A 25,612-nucleotide genomic window follows, 5' to 3' on the forward strand; every position below is an offset into this window, starting at 1 on the left:
GGGTCAGTGGCAGAGAGATCCCTCCCACCATGGGTCTGACCCTGAGGCACAAAAGAGCTATAACATTTCCAGTCTTTGGTCTGACCCCTAAGGCATGTATCCCAAGCCACTGCCCCCAGCTGTCAAAGTGCCTTGGCTCTGACCCTTCACGTGTGGGAGCTGTGACACTAGAGGGTGCCCCTGTGGCTCCTCACTGTCATCCACTGCCTGGACTTGCCAGGATTATAAAAACCCACTATGGGCCCAGAATAACTGGAGGATCTTCTCCTCACCTACCCATGACTTCCATCCAGGCAGAGCAGAAGGACCCCAGCCAGCTGGTTTGTGACAATTTCAAATCATGGCAAAAAGATAAGTTATAACAAAACCTGTTGAGATAATCAGCTCTAACTTGGAAATGCAATTCTCTACCTCACACCAGTCACGAGCTGGTGGAGTGGCTCAAGCAGTAAGAATACCTGTCTTGCAAGCAGGAGCTCCTGAGTTCAAACCCCAGTGCCACCGAATAAATAAATAAAAATATTTTTCAAATCGGTTAAAAATCTAGCAATTTTTAAAATACGATGAAAGTACTAGAAAAAAAAGTGGGAGACTCTGTTGAGGGAATCTCAAGCTGAGATACAAGAGACTGAGGCAGTTTAGCAGGAAGCAACATTTTATTGTGCCGGCACAGACTCAGTGGACTCGTGTCCAAAGGCTGAGCCCCGAGAGCAAAGGGGTCTCACCTTATGTACCCTTGCAAGCAGGTTACAGAAGCAAAAGCAAAGCTCAGCCCACATAAGGCTGCATGTGACTTCATTGGCTGTTTCACTCCCCAGTGCTATGTGACCTTCTTCATGTTTTAATTCTTTAAGTTTTCTCCCTCTGTTTTGCCTTCCCTTTCCCCTGCCTCATTATCAGAACACAGCCTGTCTGTTTCTCTTCTGGTCCTCCTCCCTGCTGCATCATTTCCCTCTTTGATGCTTGGACCCAACTACAGTCAAAGAGCATCATCTTGATTTAGAGGTTTGGATTTCCATAGCATCATTACATGTGTGGCTGTTTTTCTTTCTATAGTGGCCTCTATAATGGTCCTGAAAGAGCGCAATACCAGGGGGACCAGCAGGGTGATATTATGCATGTTCCTAGGATAAGACCCATCGCCCCCCTTTTTATGGCAAATGTAGTCTGTATTGTTTTCTTTACCCTGGGACTTTTAGTATCACTTATCAGCAACCTCGCTAACCTGGGAATATATGAGCCAATGTAGCATCTGACCTGTTGGTGGGTGCATGACACAAAGCATGGCTGTGCGGAGGTACCAACAATGGCTCTCTCATAACATTCAGTGCACAGGAAAAACCCTGCAAGGGCCAACCCAAAAGAGAAGAGTCCAAGCGTGTAGAGGAGAGCAGAGGTGCATCCCATGTTCAAGCTTCCTCTGTGTGTAGACTAGTCAGCTTTTGGAGTAATTAGAGTGGGATCCTTCCAGGGAAGGGCGCAGGTGTTCTGGAGGGTGATCTTGCATGATGAGGCTGGGTCAGGGATGCACTCCCACTTAGGAGAGGCTGGCTTCACTCGGCTGTGGTAGATCCAGGGAGCAATTTTTGCTACTTAACTGTAGTGGGGATAGACAAGACAACAACAAAAGAGCCCCTCTAATGGGGTTTTAATGGTTGGACATTTTATTTATTTATTTTTTACCCTGACAGTATCTTTTGGTTGTTTTTTTTTTTAACTGAGTAGAATTACCATGGCAACAATATACTATCAGTATAGATGTCCAAGAAAATTTGTTGTTTAAAGAAGTTAAACCCACCATCTTTAAGTATGAAAGGACATGTTTAAAGACAGTAAAAATAGTCATTTTGTCTCTAAGTAGAAGACCCTGTCTAAAAATATGAATTTGTGTCTGGAAGGGCTTTAATGCCAGGTGGCCACACATGCATAAGAACCACTTCCTCAATCCTCTCGGCCTTGGTTATTTTTGAGAGCTCTGGCACCAGAGACTCCATTGGAACTTTGGTGGCATTCCCCCACCTTGTCTCCAAACTGCTTGTCTCTGAGCAGTCTCTTCTGAAGATCTGTCTCCCATCCAAGTATTAACCAGACCCGACCCTGCTTAGCTTCTGAGATCAGACGAGATGGGCACATTCAGGGTAATATGACCGTACACTGAAGACCTTTCTTGATTGGTCATTTTCTTTCCTTATCGTGAGGATTTTCTCTTTCCTAGATTTTGTTTGGTTGTTTGATTTTAGTCCCACATGGGGGGGGGGGGCAGGGGAGTAGGGAAATAATGAGTGGATCAGGTGAGAGGCGGTACCAACTAGACATTTTTAGCCAAATTTAAGCAACAAAGAGGCTTAGAAGGAGTGGCTCTTAGGCAGTGGGATTTTAGACAAGAACAATATAAAACAAAATCCAACAAAAGCAGATGTCTAAAAAGCTAACCTGGTTGACACATAAGCACTTATTAGAGTTATTTTTTATGGACTTGATTGTAAATGCCCCAGAAGGATCAGAACTATAATGACAAAAACTAAAAAGAGTTATGGTTAAAATTTTGATGGACAATTTAGCAACCAACAGAACAGTGTATCAGTACCACTAACTTTTTGTTACCGTGTTTGTCTAAATTTTGTATTTTAGAAAGTTTGATATACTTGCAAAACATAAATATATTTAGTATAAGGAACCAGCAATAACATCATAGCTCTGTAGAGGTTATATATACATATTAGTTTAGTTGTTGTCCTTGAAGTAAAACCTTAGATTTTTTTCATCAGTTGGCGGGGGAAGAACTGTTTTAGTAAACCCAAATAGTCCAGTCACAGACACATATAGGGTACCGACTATATTAGAATCACCCAAGACAACAGTTGTTTTACCATGAGGTCATTTAGAAAATTTAACATAAGCTGTTAGAAAATAAGAGCATGGAAGAGACAGAGAGATGGCTCAAACACCAGAACAGGCTTTATTGTTCAGGCAGGAGCCCTGTGGAGGGGGACCCCAGCAAGACAGCTAGAGCCCACTGCCACACACAGGCTTGGGCTAGATATAGGGGGCTAGTGGAAAAGTACCAGGAAGGTCACTAAGGGATATTGTTGCTGGACAACCAAGAAAGACAAATGTAGTTAGGTCTGTTTGCTCAACTATCCTTGGCACCCATCTGGGGAGATAAAGGTTAACAATTGTTCTTTTGTCAGTCTTTGGGGTTGGGTGGGGAGTTTCTAGTAAGCCATCTGCAAGGGGAGAGGCAGTCTAGTCCTAATATGGCTGTCCTCACTGTCAACCCCAACATACACCAACTCTTAAATGAACATGACTCAGTTACCTTAGCAGTTAAAACTCTGACAAAAATCACCAGAGAACACAGGTAAATATTTATGGGGACTAAGTGTGGAGTTAGGAAACCTAATGGCCAAGAATCATGGCTGAGACATTGATAAGGGATCACATCCCAGATAGTTGACATTAACAGATGACTCATGACATACAGCAGGATCCCATCAACCTGTAGTCAGTGGAGCCCCCCCTAGAATAACAGGCCCAATCTGGCCATCCCAGGCCAAAAACTCCCCCTTGCCTGCCATATGGAAGGAGTAGGACTAACATCTCCACTCTGTTGACACCAATAAAAACTGGAGGTCTTGATCTCTAGTGTAGGGCTTCTCTTTGAGTTTTTTTTTTTTTTTCCTTCTTTAACCTATCTGAAGGATACACTTTGGCTTTTTTTTTCTTTTTTTACTTTGCTTTACATAAGTAAACCTGTCTCAACGCTCATATCAGTACAGCAGCACTCCCTGTGCTCAGCTGCCTCTTGTCTCTCTGTGTTTTAACAAACTCTTGTCTTGATAAATTTGTGGATTATCCTGCAGCACCAAAAATTTCTGACAGTTATCTTGACAAAACAAAACCATTTTCAGACAGTTTTTGTAAATGTTATCAAGAACAATATAATATTTTTAAGATAGCCTTGTTGTTATGAGCTTAGGGAATTAAGTTTTAGTTTAATATTAGTACATTAAATTTTGACCTTACAAAACCTTTAATGTAACTGGATTTTAGTCAACTCAATCATTTACATAAGCATTTGTAAGCTCCATCTTTTTATGACAACTTACTCTGTACATTTATGACAACTTATTTTGTATCCTCTGGGGGAGTTTGTCTTTATCCTTTTTTTTAATTTAAAAGTATTTTTAAACCTTTTATTTTTAAAAACCATATCCTTAATACCATATATATTTGTTACTTGTTGAAAATAACTCATAAAACCTCTTAACTTAGAGTCTTATATTTGTAAGGAAAAGAACAGAAAGAAAGCAACCTTAAAATTATTTTTTGTATAAAAACAATTTATAGAAGACCCATTTGTTAATAGGCCTATGTATTATAAAAGAGAATTAAATCCCAGATTTTATTTATGACAGAATGAAACAGGCTAAGGTCATTTTTTAACTACCCAAATTTTAAGATTCCTGTTGAGCCCCCTTTTCTTTCTTTCTTTTTTTTCTCCTCTGGTCTAAGCCAGAGTGTTAGCCGCTGAATGCCTGCCTCCTACAGAGACCTGATTGAAGTAAGTTTGAAAACCTGTTTTCTTAAAAGTAGCAGAACAGAGTAACAATTTTTTTTAATTAACTCTATAATAAGAACCATCCTCAAGATGTTGACATATTCATATGTAAAAAACTTAAACAGTTTATAACAGAGATCTTTAAAGTTCTGTAAGTTTTCTCTCTCTGCTTTGCCATCTCTTCCCCTGCCTCATTATCAGAAACAGCCTGTCTGTTTCTCTTCTGGTCCTCCTCCCTGCTACGACTCTCTCTATGATTTCCCTGTGAGATGCCCTTCTAAACCTGACCAGTTCTTGAGAGAAGGGATCCAATCATTGCATTTCCAGAACTAGAAACTGCACATGGGTGTGGCTATTTAAGTCACATATGTTGAATAACAACTGAAGGAATTAAATTCAAAAACCCTAATAGAAAATATTTGATTCTATACAATCTTAAAAAGTATAGGTGGGCATGAACACCAAACATTAAGGGAAATCAAAACCAAGAAGCAATCAGCTGGAAGGGGGTATTTGTGCAAATCATACCATTTGCTCTTATTCCCTTTCTGGGTTCTGCCAAATAGAACACATGAAGAATTAAACTAAATGGAGAATTGGTTTATGGATGGCTGGAAACTATGCAGCAACCCCAAAACCTTTCCCATGAATTCCCATGGAGCCGGTCCTGCCTGTCCTGACCTATCCTTGTGGACAGGCTAGGATGTGGTGGGCTGGACTTGAGAAGAGAGGAAGGAGGGGAGGGTCCACTGTCTGTAACTGATGTTAGGTGGCTCAAGTGAATGAGAGGCAGGCGTGGACCTGCCTGGAGCAGTGGCCTCTTCAAGAAGGTGAAGACAGAGAAGGAGGAGGAGGAAGGGAAGGGGAAAGAGTAGGGGAGGAGGAGAAGAAGAAGAAAGAGGAGGGAAGAAGAAGGAGGGGGGAGGGGAAAAGGAGAGGAGGAGAAGAAGGAGGAAAAGAAGAGGAAGGAAGTGGGAATGGAGAGGAGGGGGAAAGAGGAGGAGGGGAAGAGGATGGGCACCCTCACTCTAACACACTACCCCTTCTTGGAAAGACGAATTTGAATTCTTCTCTATGGAGATTGGGAGGTATACTGGGGAGATGGAGCCCCCCCTTCTTCCTAATATTTCACAACAAACATGGCCCACAAATAATCATTATATTATGTCAAGTGTTCCCTCTAGAAAAAAAATAATATCAAATTGAAAGAAAAAATAGCTAAGCAGGTAATTTACAGAAGAAATACAAATTGCTAATAGAGATGCCCAGACCACCCCACTTCTGGCAGGGAAAGGCTTTAGACAATCCAAAGGCTGTTTCTAACATAAAAGTCCACCAGCATTATGCTATGATAGGTTGTCAGTCTCTGCAAGTTTTCCAGGGTTCGGTGCATTTTGAGAGTTAAGGATTGAATAGAAGACTTGGGAACTCACATCTATGCAAGAGCAGAGAAAGCAAAGACCCAAAAAACGATAGCAAAGATCCCAGCTAACAGCACCCAGCAGCCGGTTCTTGAGTGTTTTTGGGAAGCTGTGACTCACATCCTTTCTGGGTGGCTGCATCAGCTTCCAGAACAATGTCCTTATGAGCTCCTTTGCACTTCACATGTCATAGAAAGCTCCAGTGAGCAAACAAATGTTCATCCCGGTCCACAAAGGAAAGGATTCTGTGAATTGCAGTTCCTGACAAAGGTGTGATACCCAGTGATTCAGACTGCCCAGCACAGTCCACTGGGACCCACACCTACCCTTTCAGCTCATAGCTAACTTCCTAATGGAGTCAGTAAGTACATCGTTCTTCTGTATAATATGACCCAGCTATCCCATTATCAAATTAAGCTGGGCTCTCTCTTCTCTCAAAAAAGGCTTATACCTCATCTGGACATGGTAGTACACACCTGAAATCCCAGCACAAGGGAGGAGGAGCAAGAAGGATCACTAGTTCCAAGCCAGCCTTGGCTACAAGATGAGACCCTGCCTCAACAACAACCAACACCCTATATCTCTCCCCAAAGTCCCATGATCTCTTAGCCTTTCCTAACTTGGTCACAACCACCTAAAGTCTAAATGTTGAGTTAACACTCCTTGCATTAGATAGAAAGGAATGGGAAATATTTATTACAAGGAAAAAGCAAAGAAGAACAAGGAAAATGGGGGGGAAGCATTTTTTTGAGCCATTTCTCATTTAATGATGCATTTCAAACTAAAGATGTCTCTAAAAGGACTTTTATATGACTGGGGGATTGGGTCCAGATGAAACTGACCTGACCTTGTGTATGCTGATATTTCAGGGTACTTCATCTTAGTAGTTCAATAAATAATAAAGTATTGGTTTAAGAAAATAAAGAAAAAAGTGAATAGCACCCTAGAAAGTCCCCATCCTTGTGTCTGGCCATATAGGCATAACTGGCACAACCTTTTGTCCCACCTCCTGCTCCGTGGTGTTCTTGCCTGTGGCTATCATCCTGGCACTCATGGTTTCCTAGCTGGCAGGGTGACCACACTTTTGTTTGGTTGGTTTTTGAGGGGAGGGTTTTTCTGGGTTACCTGGGCTGACCTAGAACTCCTGAGCTCAAGGAATCCTTCTGCCTCAGCCTCTCAAGTGCTGGGACTACAGGTATGCACTACGACACTTAGACCACCCATTCTTAAAGGTGGTTATGCCTGTATTGGGCTAACCTTTACTACTGATTGTGAGAGCATTAAGGGACTTCCCAAATGATCCGCTGGGTCCCCACCCCCACTCTGTAATAATAATAATCTTTTTCCCTCATAGAACAAGTCATTCCAACAGTGCAGTAGCTCCTTTCTTGGTTTAGCAGCAGGAAAAGCTGCATGTGGTCAGGTGACAGCCTGTGCTTCCAGGACGATGGACCCTGTCTGATGCCCCTGCTGGAAGCATTTCTCCATGGAGTACTAAAATCTTCAAACCAGCACCACCAGTACTGCAGACATGGGAACAGAGTAGCTGCTGCCAGGCCAAAGCCAGTCCCAACTGCAACAAGGAAACGGTAATATTTCTCCCCCAAATATAAGGGATTGTTGACTGAAGATAATCAAACTGCAGGGCAACTCTGCTTTTTCTTTTTGCTGAAAAGCAGGACAGAGAGTCATGAAGGCCAAAGGTCTTTTCTCCCTCCATCCCCCTTTTGTTTCCTACCTCAAGACTGGGTGCAAGCTCCTTACCAGGCTTTTGTACCTGCTGAGATGGCCAGGCCACGGGAGCCTGCCGCAGACTCTCTTCCCATAAATTAACCTTCTAGTTTTTCCACCTCTGGTGCCTGGGCCTTGTCCTTCCCTAAGATAGTTTGCTGTTTGTTGAAATACCATTTAAGGCCAACTCCTAAGCCACTGCCTTGAGCTATCTTTCTCCCGTGCACTGTACACGTTAATAAACTTGTGATTTTTCTCTCATTTATCTGTCTTTTGTCTCAGCTACAAACATAAAGGTTGGGACAAATTTTATTGTCCCTTTTTTATGGTCCTTGTTCTTGGACCAATAATATCCCAAAAGTCTGGGTGGCTCCCTTTGCGATCAGAGTCCCTTTGGAGAAGACAAGAAGAGACATCTACCATGTTAAGTTTTTGGCAGCATAGCAGGATCCCCCTCGAGGGGACCCATCCTTCTCTTCCTCCTGAGGTTCCAGGTCTGCACACTGGCTCAGTTCTAGAAACCAGACACAGGCCACCTACCTCTTGTGAAGATGCAAGTCACATGGCCGTTTGCTAGACTTAGAGATTTTCTACTTGTCCAGAATAACGCTTGTGCAAGCTACCCGATGCTACCAGTCCCAAGGACATGGTGCCAATTAGCTTCTCGAAAGATCTCAGGTCCCACTGTCTTTTTCTGCTCCATCTGCTTCCCATGGTGGTAACCACACCCACCTGGTGAGGTCCCTTCTCCCGCCTCCACTATACTTGGAGCCCTTGGTGCTCCCTGGACTTCTGACTTCGACAGAAAGGATGTGAGCAGATTGGAGAGGATAAGGAGTCACGGTGATGGGGGGGGGGTGTGTGTGGTTTCTCTGTCTCCCAAAGATAAATGACACCTGCTCTCCATGTCTCCACAGAGACCACAGTGGGTGGAGAGAAAGGCCCGGCTGGTTTTACCAGTTGGCACATGCTCCCACGTTGTTCTCATCATGAGCTCGCTCTAACATTGGCTCACTCTGAGCTGAGCAGGCAGGCTGCAGGCTCATTACATAGTACTTTCGTCTCTATGCATCTGCACAGCTGCACATTAGTGTCACTCCCTGTCCCTGGGAGGCTGACTGGAACAAGCTTCTCCCTCCTCAATAGGCCTAGCTATGTCTTATCACGCCAAAGTATTTTTTAAAGGTTGGACTGAGGCAGCAATCCTTCTGTAGCATCCTTGAGGAAGGTAGGCAGGCCACACATAATAAATACACTCGGTGCTCTTAGCTCTCTAAGATTTTGGAGTCCCTCCTTCGTCATTTTCGGAGGAACATTCGAGCATCCTGACTTCATTTAATGGGTCATAAATTGCGGCATTGAGCAACCTTGAGCACCCTTCCTGGACGCTGTGGTTAGTGCATGGAATTAATGAATTCCAACCCGACATTATCCTCCTGCTCTGGTCTAAGACCTGAAGATTCACTGCACACCTACTCCTCAGGCTTCCGCCAATCTGTTATTTCAGGACCTCCCCCCAGGTCAGCCTTTGTGCTCATCAACAGGAGATTCTGCCAAGGTTTTACAGTCCGAAAGCAATGAAAGATGGAAAGGGGCGCTGTCCAGGGAATCAGCATTCCCCTCAGGCAAGTGGCCCTGGTGAGTCAATTGTCCTCAAAGGAAGGTTGACCTCCTCAGGCAAAGGAGAAAAGCCTGTTATTGATGATGACAGAGGCTCATCAGAACTGGGGGTTCAAGATACCCAGATTCATCTGAATCTCTCCAAATGCCCCACTGCAACTCCTAGAGTCTCTCTTCTTCCCAATTAATCCCTTCACTTTGACCTAAGAGACCTAACAAGGTCCTGAATTGAATTCGTATTGTATTGTATACTTTCACAAAATCAGACTTTGGGTTTTCTTTTCAGAAATATTGACCTTGTGACCGTAAGGAATAAGGAATTCTTTCAGAGTGATCTAGAAATTCTCTGGTTTTCAACACTGGTCCTGAGCTAAGCATCTCAAGCCCTAAGTCTGTCTTTCTTTTTTTCCTTCAAAGTCCCTGTATTGCCAGAAGAGTCCAACCCATTCTACCATAATGTTCTATTGCCAGGACTATCTGTGTCCCCAGCCTTGCCTTCCATTGGCACTTGACTCCAAGCAATAACAGATGCTACCTTAAGTAACTGATTTGCCAGTGCAGGTCATGAAGTAACAGCGTCCCATTTTCTCCTGGCAATGAGGTCACTGTGGTCTTCAATCTAAAAAGATCAAAGAAACAATCCCAGATTCCTATATGCAAATGTTTGTTCCCCTTTAACCACATCCAGAACAAACACACCTATGGAAAGATCATGAAGAGCAAAAACCAGAGAAGCCACTCCTGGGGTGGGGACATTACCAATTCTATTAGTCAGAGTTTTCCAGGGAGACAGAATCAAAAGGAGAGAGGGAGGAAGGGAAGAAAGAAGGGAGGGAGAGAGGAGGAAGGAGGGGACTTATTAGAGGAATTGGCTCACTTGATTATGGAGGCTGAGCTATGACTACGAGAGATTCTGCACACTGGGATGCCAAAGCATGGTTCAGCCCAAGTCCAAAAGCCTCAGAATCGGGGAAACCAATGGTGTAATTCTCAGCCCAAGGTCACAGGCCTGGAAACCTGGGAGTCTACTATTGTCGGTGCTGGAGTCAGGTCCAGAAAGCCTGGAGTCCTGATAAGAAAGGAAGGAAATCCCATTGTCTGCTTTTTTGGTGCCTGTCCATAACATAGGCACCCTTCTCCACTCAACCTGCTGACTCACACTCCAGTCTCCTCTGGAAACGGCCTCACAATCACACCCACAGTGATGCTTTCCTAGTTCCCTAGATTTGTCTTAACCCAGTTACGTTGACAGTACCACACCACAGAAGGTCAAGGATGGTTTTCAAGAGGCCCCAAGGTTGCTGTTGGGCTCTCACTTGTGCCCACACACTACAGCAACTTCAGAAGTGGCTGCTGCTCCCTCCCTCCTGCCTTCCACATCTTGTTCAAGAGTCTTCCCCTGGGGAATAAGCCAGACCACATAGGAAGGGCTTCTGGGAAGTCTACGCTCCCAGACGAGACCTTAGAAGGGAAGGGTGGAGGTTTCCAGCAGACACAGAGCGTCTTGGGCAGAGACAAGGTTTATCTTGCTATAGCTGCTTCACTATGGAGAGTCCAATAGACATTCATCTCCCCAGGCTGGGTGGTCTTCGAGGTGTTCTGAGCAACTTCAGGGACTTATGCCCTTCCCTGGGCTGGAACTTGGATCCTGGACTAGGACAGATGGCAACAAAAACCAAAGAAAGCAGGAAAAAAAGAAACAACCTGGGTGATGGGATTTCCACATGCCCATCTAAGATGGATACCACCAGATGAGTGGGAGAAAATAAACCTATTTGGGCTTTATACTCACAAGTACATATTGTTCAGTAAACCTCTCACCTAAGCCATATAAAAGCCAGACTTTGGAATATTATATTCTGAGTGGTTAAAAACTCTAGCAGATCTGTACCTACCACCAGGGAAACTTGACCACATCGTATTAAGTGAGAAAGCAAATGACAGCATGTGTAGAATTTGTGTCAGTCGTGGTAGCACTTCAACACTTGTGGGTGTGCATCTGTGTACAGAAGAAATATGGTAGGTGTTTAAGTGTCTAGCAGTTAGTATGCTCTGTTACTGGAGAAAAGAAGGTATAGACACTTCCTTTCACATTCTTTTTTTCTTTTTTTTAAGGACCAGTTTCAAACTACAGATGGTTTTTCCTTTTTTGTGTGTACTATTTTCTATAATAAAACATGCTGCAATTGGTAGTCAGAAATTTTTTAAAGAAAACTATTCAAAATGAATTGACAGGAGAATGGCATAGATAATCCCTCAAAGAGTGCTGCTTTGGGAAATCTCCATTCTTCCTTGAAAAGGGTAAATTCCCACCAGGAACCTATTTCCTCACCACTCACTTCCTTCCTATCCTTGACTCGGAGAGATGCTGCCATCTAGAGGTTGACATCAGACATTGCCTCAACCCCTCTTCAGAGGAGCTCCTCCAGCTGCAGTTTGCAGTTCTCTTTTGAAGTCCTTGGGTTACAGGGCTGAGGATGGAGCTTCATGGGAACTTCTCATGTGAAATCAAAACTGGAAACAGCAGGACATAATGAGATGGAAGCCACCTAGGTGCATCTGTGCAGGCATAGCCCAATGCAAAAGGAAAATGTGGAAATACTTTAAAAATTATCAAGAATTTGAAAAACATAACAGTAGAGCATCAAACCTAGTGTGAGGCCCTTCTGAGCACCAGGCCTGTGTGACTGCTTAGGCGGCACACAGGTTCATGTGCCTGTGTGTCTATGCATTTGCTCAAGTGACAACGTGTAAGTTTAGATGTAATGCATTGTGTGTGTTAGTGCATATGTGTAAGTGTCACTGGATGGGTAGTCTCTGGGAAACTGGTCAGAAGATGCCTAGGAGACGGGCGCCTGGTGGCTCATGCTGGTAATCCTAGCTACTCAGGGAGCAGAAATCAGGAGGATCGTGGTTCGAAGCCAGCCCGGGAAAAATGTTTGCAAGACCCGATCCTGAGTTCAAGCCCCAGTACCGCAAAAACAAACAAACAAAGAAGATGCCTAGGTTTTGGCAGCCTGTGTAGAAAGAATCCAGGCGTGATATGTATAACATTTATTAAAAGTGGGAGAAAGTTATCATAGAGCTAGCCCCTAGTCAGGTTGTGTAGAAGTGTGGGTCTTTGTTTACAGGGCCTTTTATAAACTCTAAGGGCAAACAGCAGGAAAAACCTGGGTGGTCTCTGTGGCACAGGCTAGGGTGATTGACAGGTTTGGTTCAATCTGTGCATGCACTTAAGCTAGCTCTCAAGTATTTTAATTACATGTATGAGGTGTGATCAATATTCGTGTTGTAAGCAAAGGGCTTTTACCTGAGAGACAAAGAGGGGCAGCGTGGAATTGCCTCAAGGCTTTTGTCTTACATATAATTTACAACTAATTTACACTAAGTGCAGTGGGAAAAGCCCTGCCTGTGGCCCTAGGCAGGCCAGAGTCCTGAAATCTCTATTACTAGCCTGCCTCATAAGCAGATTTCTAAATTCCAGGACATATATCCCAGGTGTCTGACTGGAGCAACTAAGGAATGGCAAGTGGGTTGACTTTTGGTGTTACTGAAGGAGGGAAGGACGAGGGGGGCCCTCAGCTTCCCAGTTTCCACACCCATTGTGAACTTGAGATTCACAGTGAAAAGCATTTCAAGGGGTCTCACAAAGAGGAGAGTCTCACCAAGTGAAAATTCAGCAGGGCTTTATTTTAGTAAGTATTTCCTGCTTCCCGTGCAGGAAGTGGGAGTGAAGAATCAAAATGGTGATTCTTACCCGGCGTCTTTAAACTTTCTGAGCTGCGGTTCTGTCGAAATTTCTGAGCTTGAATATTTATTATTTTTAATTTCCCTATCGCTTCATCAATCTGGCCTGCCTCATTGGCATATAATCAGTCCTTCCAACCCTCTACGCTCAGAGAAGACCAAACTCTACCAATGCTTCTAGCAGCCATATCCCTAAGCCATGTCCCTAGAGTGGACCCTTCCTCCTCATAAAAATGTCTACTTGAAAAACCTCAGCACCACTGGAGAACTCACTATTTATTCTGACCAACACCAGTCCACAGGCCCCTGACCCCTCTTTGTTCACTATTTCATAAGAAGAACTTATAGTGCGAAGCCTCCCTCTGTCCTCCAATTCAGCAGTATCTTTCTCCATTCCTTTAAAATGGAACCATCAGGAAGGACAGGGTCCCTCCATCTCCCAGTCTCTGTGGGAGGACAGAATCCAGCTTTGATAATGGCTAACCTGCAGACACAGATTGTCTGTCACATTAACACTGTACCTCCCTTGGTAATTTTTCACTGGAGTCCCTGATGTGCCCTTACCCCTTCAACCTCCCTTTCAAACACCCACTCATCTCCGGGCAAACTCTTTCTCCTACTGTCAGTGAGGTAGGCTAGAAGTAGGAAAAGTTTGGGATTCATGTAGGTTGACAGACCACCCTCACCTATCTGGGAATGGCCCGTGCTCCTCCCCACTCATTCATTATTGGATGGGAACCTCCTAGGCCTACCCTGCCATGGAGTAGTGTAGTTTTTAAAGGCACCTGGAAAAGAAAAGCCCTCTCTCTCTGCCAGTGGACTCCACCTGCACCCACTGCGCCCCCTTCTTCTTCTTCTTCTTCTTCCCTTTCCTCACCTAGCAGAATGGGTGACTCCCAATTTCTCAATAAAGCTATCCTACTCACCTCATCCATGTGCTCTTCTTGGATTTTTCATTTGGAGCACAAAAACCATGATCTTCTGGTCACAGACTGCACCAGCACTGTTAACATTTATAGCGAGCCAGCCAGGAGAAACTGTCCGGTGAGATCCCAATATGTTATCTCTGCCAATCTTTATTTTCTCCATCTTTCTCTGTCCTCTGGTACCATGCCTCACCACCTGATGTTTCAGAAACAAACACCACTCATGGCTTGTACGGTAGGGGACCCTCACGTCGGGACATTCACCCAATGCTCGGGACTCATTTGGAACCTGGGTACAAATGGACCACACCCTGATTGGCAGGATGTAACATTCACTGGCAGGACTCACAAGCTCCAATGAGCACTCAAGGCACAGGGTTCATGTCTGGGTTCTCTGGTCCTGCCGTGGGGGATGGATCACATTAAAAGCTAGCTGCCCCTTCCCCGGCCCTACTTTCCATAACTCTTAATCACCCTTGCTCCTTCCTATCCTTCATTGCACTATGGGAGACCCTACTCTAAGTTCTCTAACCCCCCACGTGGCTGGGGACAATAAGAAATACCCCTGCTATTTCGGCTGAGCTTCTCCACCCCTCTCCCATCTTTCTACTCTTCTTTCTCTCCCCTCAACTGGTGGTTTTAAAAAACAAATGGGAGGCACACCTCAGTCAGCCCATAAAAGGTACTGCCAAATAAAGACCACACCATGTGTGGAAAGGAAAGTTTTATTGGAACCAGACTGCAGGGCTGCCCCCTTCTCCTCCCCTCCCAGATCAGGAAGCAGTGGCTTGGCTGAAATGAGTAGTGTGTTTTATAGGAGGAGCCAAGCCATGGGGGAGGGAGAGAGTTTCTGGTCTCTAATTATCTGTGATCACCAGATGGAACAGGTCGACATGCCTGGCTAGTTGAGTAACTGGAAGTTCCTGAGTTGTTTTGCAAACTGAGAAACAATCAGAGAAACAAGCAGGGGAGTTGGACAAGCAGTCATAAATCAGGGGGTCTGGTTTCAGTGCTAGCCTCAGGACCTTCCACCTGCCCCAAGAGTGCCAGGGACCTAACACCATCCAGCAACGGGTTTTTTGTTTTGTTTTTTTAAGAAAAAAAAAAAAAGCCTGCCCTGGGAAAGCATGGCTGCTCATAAAATAGGGGAGGGAGCCTCAGACAGGGAGCAAATAAACTGCTACCTGTAGGATGGGAGACTTGCATGCCCATTGCAGCCACCCCCCCAGGGGGGAAGGGACATAAAACTACAGGTTTTACACCTGTCATGGAACATGATAGTGGTAAAGGCAAAGTATCCTTGCTTCTTGCTCCCTGCTCGTGAGCACTACGTCCTGGCCACCACCAGTGCCTGAGGATGGGTGTGCACACACAGCCTCCTGGGCCATCCATTGGGGTGAGCACTCACGGAGTGGCATAGGCCATGAGGTTTCCCCGCCAGCCACTAGAAGGAGCCAGGGATGTGGGTTGCAACACATGCTTAGGGCCTCTCAGTTGCCCACTTGAGCTAACCACACCCACAGGTCACAATGACTGCATACGGTTGCCCAGTGGGCCACTAGAGGAAGCCACACCCACATTTCACAATGCACTCACATGGTTTCCTGATTGGCTGGTCGAGACAACCATGAAGGCAGCCCTGCACACATGATGGCGCCCGTGCACGCGGGTTTAACGTGCACACACACGGTTCTGCACATACACACAAGTTTTTCTAGAGGAGGGCGGAAGTCCCGCCTCTGGAGGGCAGAACAGGGTGGAGGTTCCAGAGTGGGCTGCTGACCCAGTACCCCTAGGATGCTTGGTGCCATTTGGCAAGGCCACCGCGATGCTCAGAGCCATTCAGCAGAGCCTCTGGGCCTGTGGCCGCTTGGTGCAATCCTCCAGATCCTCCCCTCAAGCCTACCCACAGCACAGTCCCGGACTTGCTTCTTAGTGTGGGCTTCCACACTAAGAAGCCCCACCTAGCCAGCCAAGGGGCACCGATGCACATGGTGGTAAAGCACAACAACCATGACCTCAGTGGTGTACTGCTGCAATAGATGCCATCTTGGCTGTAGTACACACATGGGGCTAGGTGCCCCAGAGACTTGGGACTACAGCACTGTTCCCGGAAAAAAAAAAAAGGTGGGGGAGGGAGGAGCAAGGTCCTGTGCCTAACCAAACTGCCTTCTTCCTATCTGCAACCCTCTCTGTCTTCTTTTTCTGACCCCCTCTCCTGCCATGTCTGTCTACCCTAGCCATCCTATCCACATTTTTGCCACGCTCACCTTGCCCCCATAGCCTGCAGGGGTCACAGAAATGCTAACACCAAGGTCACAATCCCTTTGTCCCAGGGCTATCAAGAACTGTCTGCCCATCTTAGCCAGAGATTCTAAATTCCATTCAAAAGTAAAATCTAAATTAACATATAGGTTATGTCTGTTTAGCTGTGGTGTTAATTGTTGCTGTCCTTAAATGTTAAATATGTTTAAATTCTCTAAAACATGTTTTCTAAAATTAAAAGCAGTGCCATTTAAAGACTTAACCTTAGTCACCCATAAAGTATATATATAATTTAAAAAAGCATTGTAACTTATTTAAAATTCATTTACTCTAAGGACAAAATTAAAAGAAAATTTATTAATATAGTGACATCTTTTTACACCAAAATATAGTGCTAATTAATGCTGTCCATCATAATTATTATTCTAAAATAAGATATACAATAAACCTTTAAAAACATTCTAACCTTAAGTGTTCTCTGCTGATAAAATTAGGTTTACAGCCAAGAGGTTAAAGAAAGTGGGTTTTATATGTGTACATTTTAAATAGACAATTTAATTAGAGGTTTATTCTTAGCAATTATTTTGTTTTAAAATTAATAAAATCTTCTCCATAGCTCAAAGTAGTATGTCAGATTCTAAACTGTTTAAGGTCTTTCCAAGTTGTAGATCTGTAAATGGTGGGTTCTCCAGTGTTTCGATTCTTGGCTTTCTAGGTAATAACAAAGCCCTTTTATAAGAAAATCCAGACTCTAATTATAAACACCTGGAGTAAACCGGAAACTAACAAAACCTTTTAAATCCCACCTTGCTTCAATTTGGTCTTTTCATTAGTATACCAGCTCATGAACACCTGTCTCTCAGGGAGAGATGTCTTTTACTCCTATAACAGATTGCTATTTTGAGCCTGTATGTTGCATGTAACATGTCCTTGTGTTCCATTTGAGAGACCCTTTGGAGAGAGCATGTGGTCACAGGAAATGCCACCATGATGGAGCCACCATGTGTCCAGCACCATCTTGTCACTTCCTAGGAATAGGAAACTCATGGGTGATGCCATCTTGCCTTACTCTAGGAAAATTATAAACAATTTGTGGTTAAAACTCTCTAGATTAATATTGTTTGTATACATGTTGTTTTTACTGCACTCATCTGTTAGGGATTAAGCCAAGAACAGAGTATGTGAAAGAGCTGTTGTGAACGATTTAGGAATCTGGCTGATGAATCTTCGAGAGATAATGACAAAGAAATGGGTTAAGAGTACACTCTAAATTAATGTGATTGTTTTGTGTGTCATTGTGTGTATTGCACATGTCTTTATCTCCTACCAATTGTAGCCACTTAATTTTTACTTTTTTGAGCTCACTATGCTACTTATATCTGTTGGCATGCCTAGGTCATAACATCTATGTGTCTTTGTGTGTGTTTAGATGTCTTTAAGATGGTTCTTAATCTACCTTTATAAAATGAATGTGCACAACTGTCTCAAAGGTTATCTGAAGTTCTAATCCCAATCATACCTAATTATTCTCTGGTTTAGGACTAAAGATAATTTTATAAACAATAATCTCAATGTGTTTTATTCTACCATGAGCATAATTGACATTGAACTCTTTTATAATTAGGTTTATTGGCCCGTGTGCTCTCACAGAATGCTATTATTAAAATATTGTTTAATTTAATTTTCTTCCTAAGTCTTTTAAGTTATAAGGTTACTAAGAGCTTTATTTAAAACAGTGGTATCTAAATTTGGGTTTTTACAAAACTTATTTCAACATACAAATTTATAATTTAAAATTTGCCTAAAAGTTTTCTAAGGTTATAATTTAAGGTACCATTATGTATTTTAAAATGGGTTTCTGTTTTATCAAAATAACTATCAAGATCTTTTGGTACTGTAGACTAATACAAAATTTTACCAAAATCAAACAACAGCGTGCTGTCCAGGTGTAAATAATATGCTTAACCCCTTATCTCTGTTTCTCTAATTATTTGAAACATTAATCTTAATTGGTTTATTATTAAAAATTATACATGTTCTCCCATTTTTCTCAGTTTACAAGCTGACTATAACCCCATGGCCTGATACGAAAACTAACCACAAGTGATGGGTTTGTATCAGCCAAGCTTACTTTGGTACAATTAGGATTCTGTACTGGTCATAATAGCTGAGATGTTTTAATAGTTGGGTCAACATTCAGGATCAACATCCCATCAAAAAAAAAAAACCCATGCTGGGGTGGATGAGGTGCCCTCAGGGGAACGGCTGACTTGGAAGCCAGGGTCCCCTGCCACTCGCCTGCTCCACAGACGTGTGATGGAAACAGGTTGAAGAGGCCTGTGTTGAGGCTTTCAGATGGTTCAAGATGGATGCTTTGAGGATCTAGAAAGTTCTCATTTTTCCTCTCTCCAAAAGGGCAACAATCCACCTCCCCTTTCCTCTCTCTCACTCTCCACCATCCAACATAAGGAATTCCATTCAGGAGTCCTTGTGCATGGATGGAGGGGTAAATGGATCCTCCTCTTTTCCTCTTCTTTCTGCCAGCCAGCCTGGGGAAGCCAGCATATTCATTTGGCTGTATCCTTAAGTGTTGGGAGATGCTTCGATCCTGCTAATCAAAATAAGATGACGGGTTCTCTTCATAGCCCATTTAAGATCATTTACTGTTCTTTACATCCTGCTTAAATTAGTCTGATGCCAGACACAAAAGCCTAAAGTATTTTTCCAATAACACTAAAGACACTAAGTTTCAACTAAGTAAAAATTCCTTAAATGGTTCTAATACTCCTAATGCCTTATACATGTATCTAAATTCATCTCAAATAGTTTATAGAGTTAAAAGTATATCTATGCAAGCAGCTATAGTTCCTTTATCTAAGATAACGTCTAGTAAGATCTTTGACATTTCTGCTCTTTATGACAAATGCCTGTCATCTGTCAGCTAAACATTGGTTTTTCTGACATCCGTTCATCAGGTGAACATTGGTTTATCTGACATTGAGTAATTAGACATCATTTCATATATAATATAGACAACAGAGCATTAAAACAGGGGCTTTTTAAAATTACTAACACTGCCTTCCCTTAACCATTGGAAAATTTAGGGATTTTTTTTTCTATTGTCAGTACTGTATTGACCGTACTGACAGCCGTTAACTTTACCTAACCAAAATTCAAGGTTTAAATTGTAATTAACCATGGTTACTTTAAGTTTTGTCATTACAGCTCTGATCTTTCAAGAACATTCGCAGGCAACCCCATGAAAAATGACTGTGACAAGCGCTTATCCACCAACCAGGACAGACATGTTTAAGTACTGGGGTCATTTTGTATTTTCCTTGTAAAACTTTGTAACTGTTACCTGCTGATATTTGACAGTTATTCACAGGTGTCAGTACCTCCCCATGAGACAAGCAATTAGACTAATTAAGCCCAGCCTAAAAGCCACTTTTTATAAATCTCTTTGTTGCTTAATTTGGCGAAAAAAGGCCACATTGGCTCTGACTACTGATCTGTTCAAGTCTCCCTCCTCCATGGGACAGAACCTGACTTTCTGGACTTTCAGGGGAGCACTCCCACACTGAGGGACAGAACTGCCAAATTGGCAAAATCTTTAGACAACTGTTCAGAGAAGCAGTTTAAGAGGATATGACCCCCAAATGGTCAGTATCCCCCGACTTTTTAGAGGAACAAGTGGCATTCAAGCACCCCAAGAGGGGACGTCTCCAGATCCAGATGGAGTCAATTATGCCAGACCTCTAAAAGCAACCAAAGCCGAGAGATTTTAAAAAGGGCTCTCTTACACATGTGCTCTAACGTTTAAGCCTTCTGGGCTTCTGGCAAAAGGCAAACTCATGTCTTTGACCTAGGTCTTCTGTTTAAGCAAAGGCAATATAACTTTCAGTGGTAAATAACTTCTGCCTAAGGACACTGAGTCTTCTTTCTGTACAGAACTGACTCATTAATGTTTACTCTCTAATTGGACTAACACCTGCCCCCGGTACACTTGGCACCTAATGTAGTCAGCCTTTAACTATAGTCCAGAATACAGGGCTATCTAGAATTTAAAATAGCTACAGGTATAAACACCTATAGGTAAAGTAACCATGAGACTCCCTGTCACTTTTCAAAATTACTTTGTCCTTCCTGCCACTGCTGGCAGGGCTCCTTCTGATGCTCCTATCAGTGTTAAATGTTCAGGTCATGCCTTCTAAATCAGGCATCATGAGGCAACAGGGATATTAAACTCTACAAACGAATGAGAGCTCCATGAGCAACCTTAACTGTGCTGGACAATAATTCAGACATATTGTGTCAGAATGAGCCCCAAGGGAAAGAAAGAGGAGATGATTTCCCTGTATATTTAGAGTCTGCTGCTCCCTGTCATCTCGAAGCAGGTACTAAAGGTGGAACACCCTCCTTCAGCAACCCCCAAAAAAGAGTCTTTTGGAATATTGTCTCTCAGGGGGAGGTTGAGACAGGATAGAAGTAGAAAAGTTTGGGGCTCATGTAGCCTGCCTGGGGATGGCCTGACTGCCCTCACCTGGCTGGGAACTACCCATGCCCCGCCCCACTCACTCACTGTTGGTTGGGAACCTCCTGGGCCTGCCCTCCCATGGGGTAGGGTAGGTTTTAAAGGCACCTGAGAAAGAAAAGTACTCTCTCTGTCTCCCAGCAGACTCCACCTGCACTCACCGAGCCACCTTCTTCTTCTTCCCTTTCCTCACCTGGCAGAACGGATAACTCCTTATTTCTCAATAAAGCTATCCTACCTCACCCCATCCATGTGCTCTGCTTGGATCTTTCCATTTGGAGCACAAAAACCAGGAGCTTCTGATCCCAGACTGCACCAATACTGTTAACATCAGGACTGTTAAATAAAAAATATAGGAGGCCATTGTTTTGAGCCAAGTTCCTGGACTAGGCCGCAACAGATCAGGCTGGATATTAAAATGGAGTCGCTCATGCTAGGGTTCCACCTCAAGCCAAAACTAAGTTGTTTATCTGAACTTCAAAAAAATCAGGATTAGAACAATAATAGCCAAATATCCAGTCATGCCAGTTTAATTGGCATATCAATAGGTACTTAAAAGCTGCTTTTCTGGGAAGAACTGACTCTTGGGTCCACAAATTAACTAAAAGGAGGAATAAAAACTCAGCATCCCAGCTTCCATTTTGTATCTATGTCCTTTGCTCTGAGCCATGCTTGCCTGTAGTTGCTTTGCAGCCATCTTGGAATCAAGGAAGGATCAGACAGGAGACAAAGACCACCTACCAGACAGCAATGACTTAGTAAAGACCCTTGACCAATCCCAGGACAATGAGCTATTGCACCACCTGGGTTGCTGCCTATGACCACCTGAAATATACCTGTGATGGGACTGCTTAATGCACACCTCTCCCCTACACCCAGTTCCTCCTGCTTAAGCCTGGGGCTCCTGTGGGTACCCCCAAAATGGACTGAAATGCTACCTTGCCTCTTCCCTCCACATGACAAATCTGCTTTCTCTGCCTTTGAAGGACAGACCAAGGGAGGTCAAGGAGACACTTCTCCTCCCTAGGAAATGCCCATTTGCTTCTGAAAGGCATCTCTGCCATCAGGCAATGCAAAAAGGCTATAAAACCCACTCCCCACCCTGACCCATGGGATCACCGGTTTCCAGGTCCCCCTGCATTCCCATATATGCAGTCTTTCTCTTCTCTTCTCTACAGATAAATTCTCTACAAATAAAATCTTTCCGACCTCTGCTATTAGAGTCTGTCTGTGCTTTCATTCTCAGAGAGGCTCAAGAACCCTGAGCATCTGAAATTCCTGCACATGTCATCCATGCATCAACTTCACTGTTACTCATCTCTTTATTTGGTGGTTGGGCAAGTGGCAGGACCTGACATGTGGAACACAGACATTTGTTGTAATCTCCTGTAACAGCGAATGTTCCCCAGCCTTTGTCCTGACACAAGAAAAGGTAACAACCTAGTTATTGTTCCATTGTTCTGTCTCCTCTTACAAGGAAAGTAACTTTCTTCAGCCCTTTTCTGTCTATAAACCTCTGCTCCGCTCATTGGAACTCATTGTTTCATGGAATGAAGTGTTGCCTGGTTCTAGAATGGAAAATAAAGGCAACATTACTATTTTGAAATTGTATAATGTCTTTTGACAGTGAAAAGATCTGTTTTTTCTGCTTTAACTCAAATGCAGCTGTTTCTTTGACCCTATCTGTCCTCCTTCACCATTCCAGGGCACCCTTCCTGGCCCACAGTCACTCAGGCACTTGTGCCAAGCCCTGTGGGAATGTTGAGCTGGACTCACCCACAGCCCCTGAGAGGGGTGACGCAGAGCCTCACAGTTCATATGAGGCAGGCTAGTGACAAGGAAAAGTTGCCATCTGGAACTATGAGACTTTTCTCTGCACTTCATGCTAAACTCCTTGCAAAATTTTAACAGTTGTAGAGTCCTCTTGAATTGTAAATCTTTTGCAGCTGTAAGTTTCCCCAAAGACAGAAAGCCTTGGGGGGAATTCTGCCCTTGATCACCTCTCAGATAAAGGCCCTCTGATTAAAACATGAATATTGGTTTCACCTCATACATGTCATTAAAATACCTGAGAGTTAGCAGAAGTGCTTGCGCAGAGTGCCCCATGTTGTATGATAAGAGCTTGTCAATCAAAGCTGTCAATCACCCTAGCCCACCCTGCAAAGACCGCCCAGATTTTCCCAGCCTTTGCCCTTTCAATTTATAAAGGCCCTTTAAAAGAGAGAGAAAGGTTACTGCTTTCTCACCTTCAATAACCTTACTATCATTTTCACATCCTTTTTAAATTTTTCTCTCCCAGGACACAAGTACCTGATATCTTTTGACCAGAGTCTCCTTAGATCACCCACCCAGTAACACCTACTGCTTCCCAGGGCCCCTCTGGGGACTTGAGCCAGTTTCCCAGTGGTGACTTGCCTAGCAATGTGATTCCTTCCTTCTCTTCCACTTCCCACTCCCTCCTGATTTGGAGGGAGCCCCACCACCTCAAGGCTACCTTCTGAGGTAGGTCTCCAGCTACCATGGATCTGTCCTCAGGAGCTATTCACAAGAGAGGGGTTTGCTGGCTTGTTTTATTCTCCCCTGCTCATGTCCAGCTGGCGAAGGACAAGGGCAGCAGACAATAGATAATGTGTCTGTCTGTCTCCCTCAGGCAAAGCCTTGCCCAGGGTCCACCCTGAGTCCCGTTTTGACCCTACAGATGTCCTTCATCTCTCTACTCAGCTTCTTTGCTTCTACTGAATGTGGTTCTTCCCTTTTTTAGTGACTTCTGGGGAGCAAGGGTGCCTGAAAAATGCCCAGGCTACACTGCACTTATCCTGTACCTTCTTGTGCCAGGCCTTGCTGTGGACACTGCATTTGGGGCTCTTGACCTATGACCACCTTGCGAGGTGGGCTCTCGGTCTCCTCAGTTCACAGACAAGGAAACTCAGGTCGCTTGCCCGGTTCCTCAGAGCTGTTGGCTGCTAAGCCACATCCAGAAAAAGAATCCTGAGATCTGAGTCTTGGTTCTGTCCCCAGCCCAACCCCACCCCTTGGCTGAGTTAGCAATGGCAGTGAGGTCACTGAGAGGCCCCTGTGCCAAAAGGCCTGGGATCCACCCCAGGTCTCTCCCACTTGCCTCTGGACCTTGACAATTCATTTCTCTCTATATGTGTGCCTCAGTTTCCCCATTTTTAAAATAAAGGGATGCAAGGAGCATGTCTCCAAAGACCTTCCAGTCTTTGCCTTTTGCTCCCTTAAGGGGGGAGCTCAGTGTTCCAACAGCTCTGGTCCATGGTCCAGCATGCCGCATAAACCTGATAGCTGTAAACATTCCTTGGAGACCATGCCTGGCTCTTTCCCAAATCTCACCGAATGCACGTGCAGCTCTCTCTCCTCCTTCACCTGGTTGTAAAAGTTCTTTGGCACTTGGTCATAAGGAAAGATTTAAGGACTAGCAATAAACGTGAAAATCTCCATGGGAACTTCCTCTCTGGACCCTGTGCAAACATTCCAGGAGCCCCACCCTGCTGACTTGCATTCCTGAGAAAACCATAGCTTGTACTTCTCAGAGCCCTGCAGCTACCTGGGTCCAGCTCCAGTACTTACTGTGTATCCAAGGACAAATTACCCCGGTGTCATTTAAAGATCTTAATTTTTCTTGATTTTCAATTCTGCAATCAGGCAACATTTCTTTCCACAAAATAGAATAAATGTTCCAAAGAGCCAGGCAGAACAGGTTGGTTTTCATAGACCAAGAAAAGCAGAGTGGACACTTCAAAGTCACTTTCCTCGGAAATCGGGACAGGGAAGTAGAACATTAGAGAACTAACGGGTGAACATCAGGCTGCCTTTGTGATAGACAGGTGAGCAAACTTCAGGACCATACCTCTTGGAACTGGCCACTGTGGGACTTTAGACTCTCCTCTCATTTCTCCTGGTTTCTTAAAAGTTCAGATAAGCAGCTTAGTTTCAGTTTGGTTGTCACCAAACAACTTTAGCAGTCACAACTCCATTTTGATTTTAGTCTGGTCTGTTGCCCCCAGTACAGGAGCCCAGTCCCAAACAGTGGCCTCCTGTGATTTATTTAATGGAGGTCACAGGTTAAATTCCATGGAAGGAAGGGCCTTATAGTCACCAGGAATAGCTATGCCTGACGCTATAGAAATGGCCAGAGGAGGTGTGCTGCTCAAACCAGCTGGGGAGCAAGTGAACAGCAGCAAAGCCCTTCACTTCTGACCTCCAAAGAGCCTGCTGTCACCAACTGCCTTCCTCCAGGAAACCTGGAATGTTCTACCCTACAGAGTCTACACGGACTCTGACCCGAGCCAGGGCCCCAGCAGCACTGACTCCAAATGTTTTGTGACCTGGGACCATGTTTACCAGCCTCTAATTTTCCACCCTGGAAGCCTGGGGTGGCTGACTTTCAGCCTCCAGGCTGCACCCTCACTCCTGACCATTTCAGTCCCTAAACTAATCTCCATGATGTCCCCTTTGTCACCTCCTAGACTAGGAGCCCTCCTACCCAATGGTGTCACACACTCAGAGCATAGTAAGTGCATGGAAAACCTGGCCCATGGGGAGGGGTTTGGATCAGGAGGAGCCCCAGGCTGCATCCCGCCATTGTCCTGGACTTGTCACCCAGCACCCCTCTTCTACAAAGCAGGTAAGCCAGCCACACAGGGAGTTCACCCTCTCTGGCCTGATTCCTGTGTAGCAGCCATGAAAGAATTATCACTCCCATGTACTGAGGCCAGGCTCACCTCCTTCTCTGATTATAATTGCCCCTTGCCCCTAGGGAACTTTGGGGGATCCGGTTCCACCCTGC

At 44.3% G+C, this 25,612-nt stretch overlaps 1 long non-coding RNA gene across 5 annotated transcripts; it reads right to left on the reverse strand.

Annotated features, from left to right (window-relative positions):
• Positions 1-647: 647 nt before the first annotated feature.
• On the reverse strand, positions 648-25,003 carry LOC141425839 (uncharacterized). 5 transcript variants are annotated; one of them, XR_012450994.1, is made up of 5 exons: positions 24,394-25,003; positions 14,007-14,202; positions 10,211-11,892; positions 9,869-9,952; positions 648-7,650 (listed from the first exon to the last, which is right to left on the reverse strand). It is a non-coding gene; the product is annotated as an uncharacterized lncRNA (long non-coding RNA). The 5 variants fall into 5 exon arrangements; XR_012450992.1 differs by having other exon boundaries at positions 9,869-11,892; XR_012450993.1 differs by lacking the exon at positions 648-7,650 and having other exon boundaries at positions 7,675-10,402; positions 10,795-11,892.
• Between the last annotated feature and the right edge of the window lie 609 nt (positions 25,004-25,612).

This window comes from Castor canadensis, chromosome 8 (assembly GCF_047511655.1).
Source record: "Castor canadensis chromosome 8, mCasCan1.hap1v2, whole genome shotgun sequence".
NCBI lineage: Eukaryota > Metazoa > Chordata > Mammalia > Rodentia > Castoridae > Castor > Castor canadensis.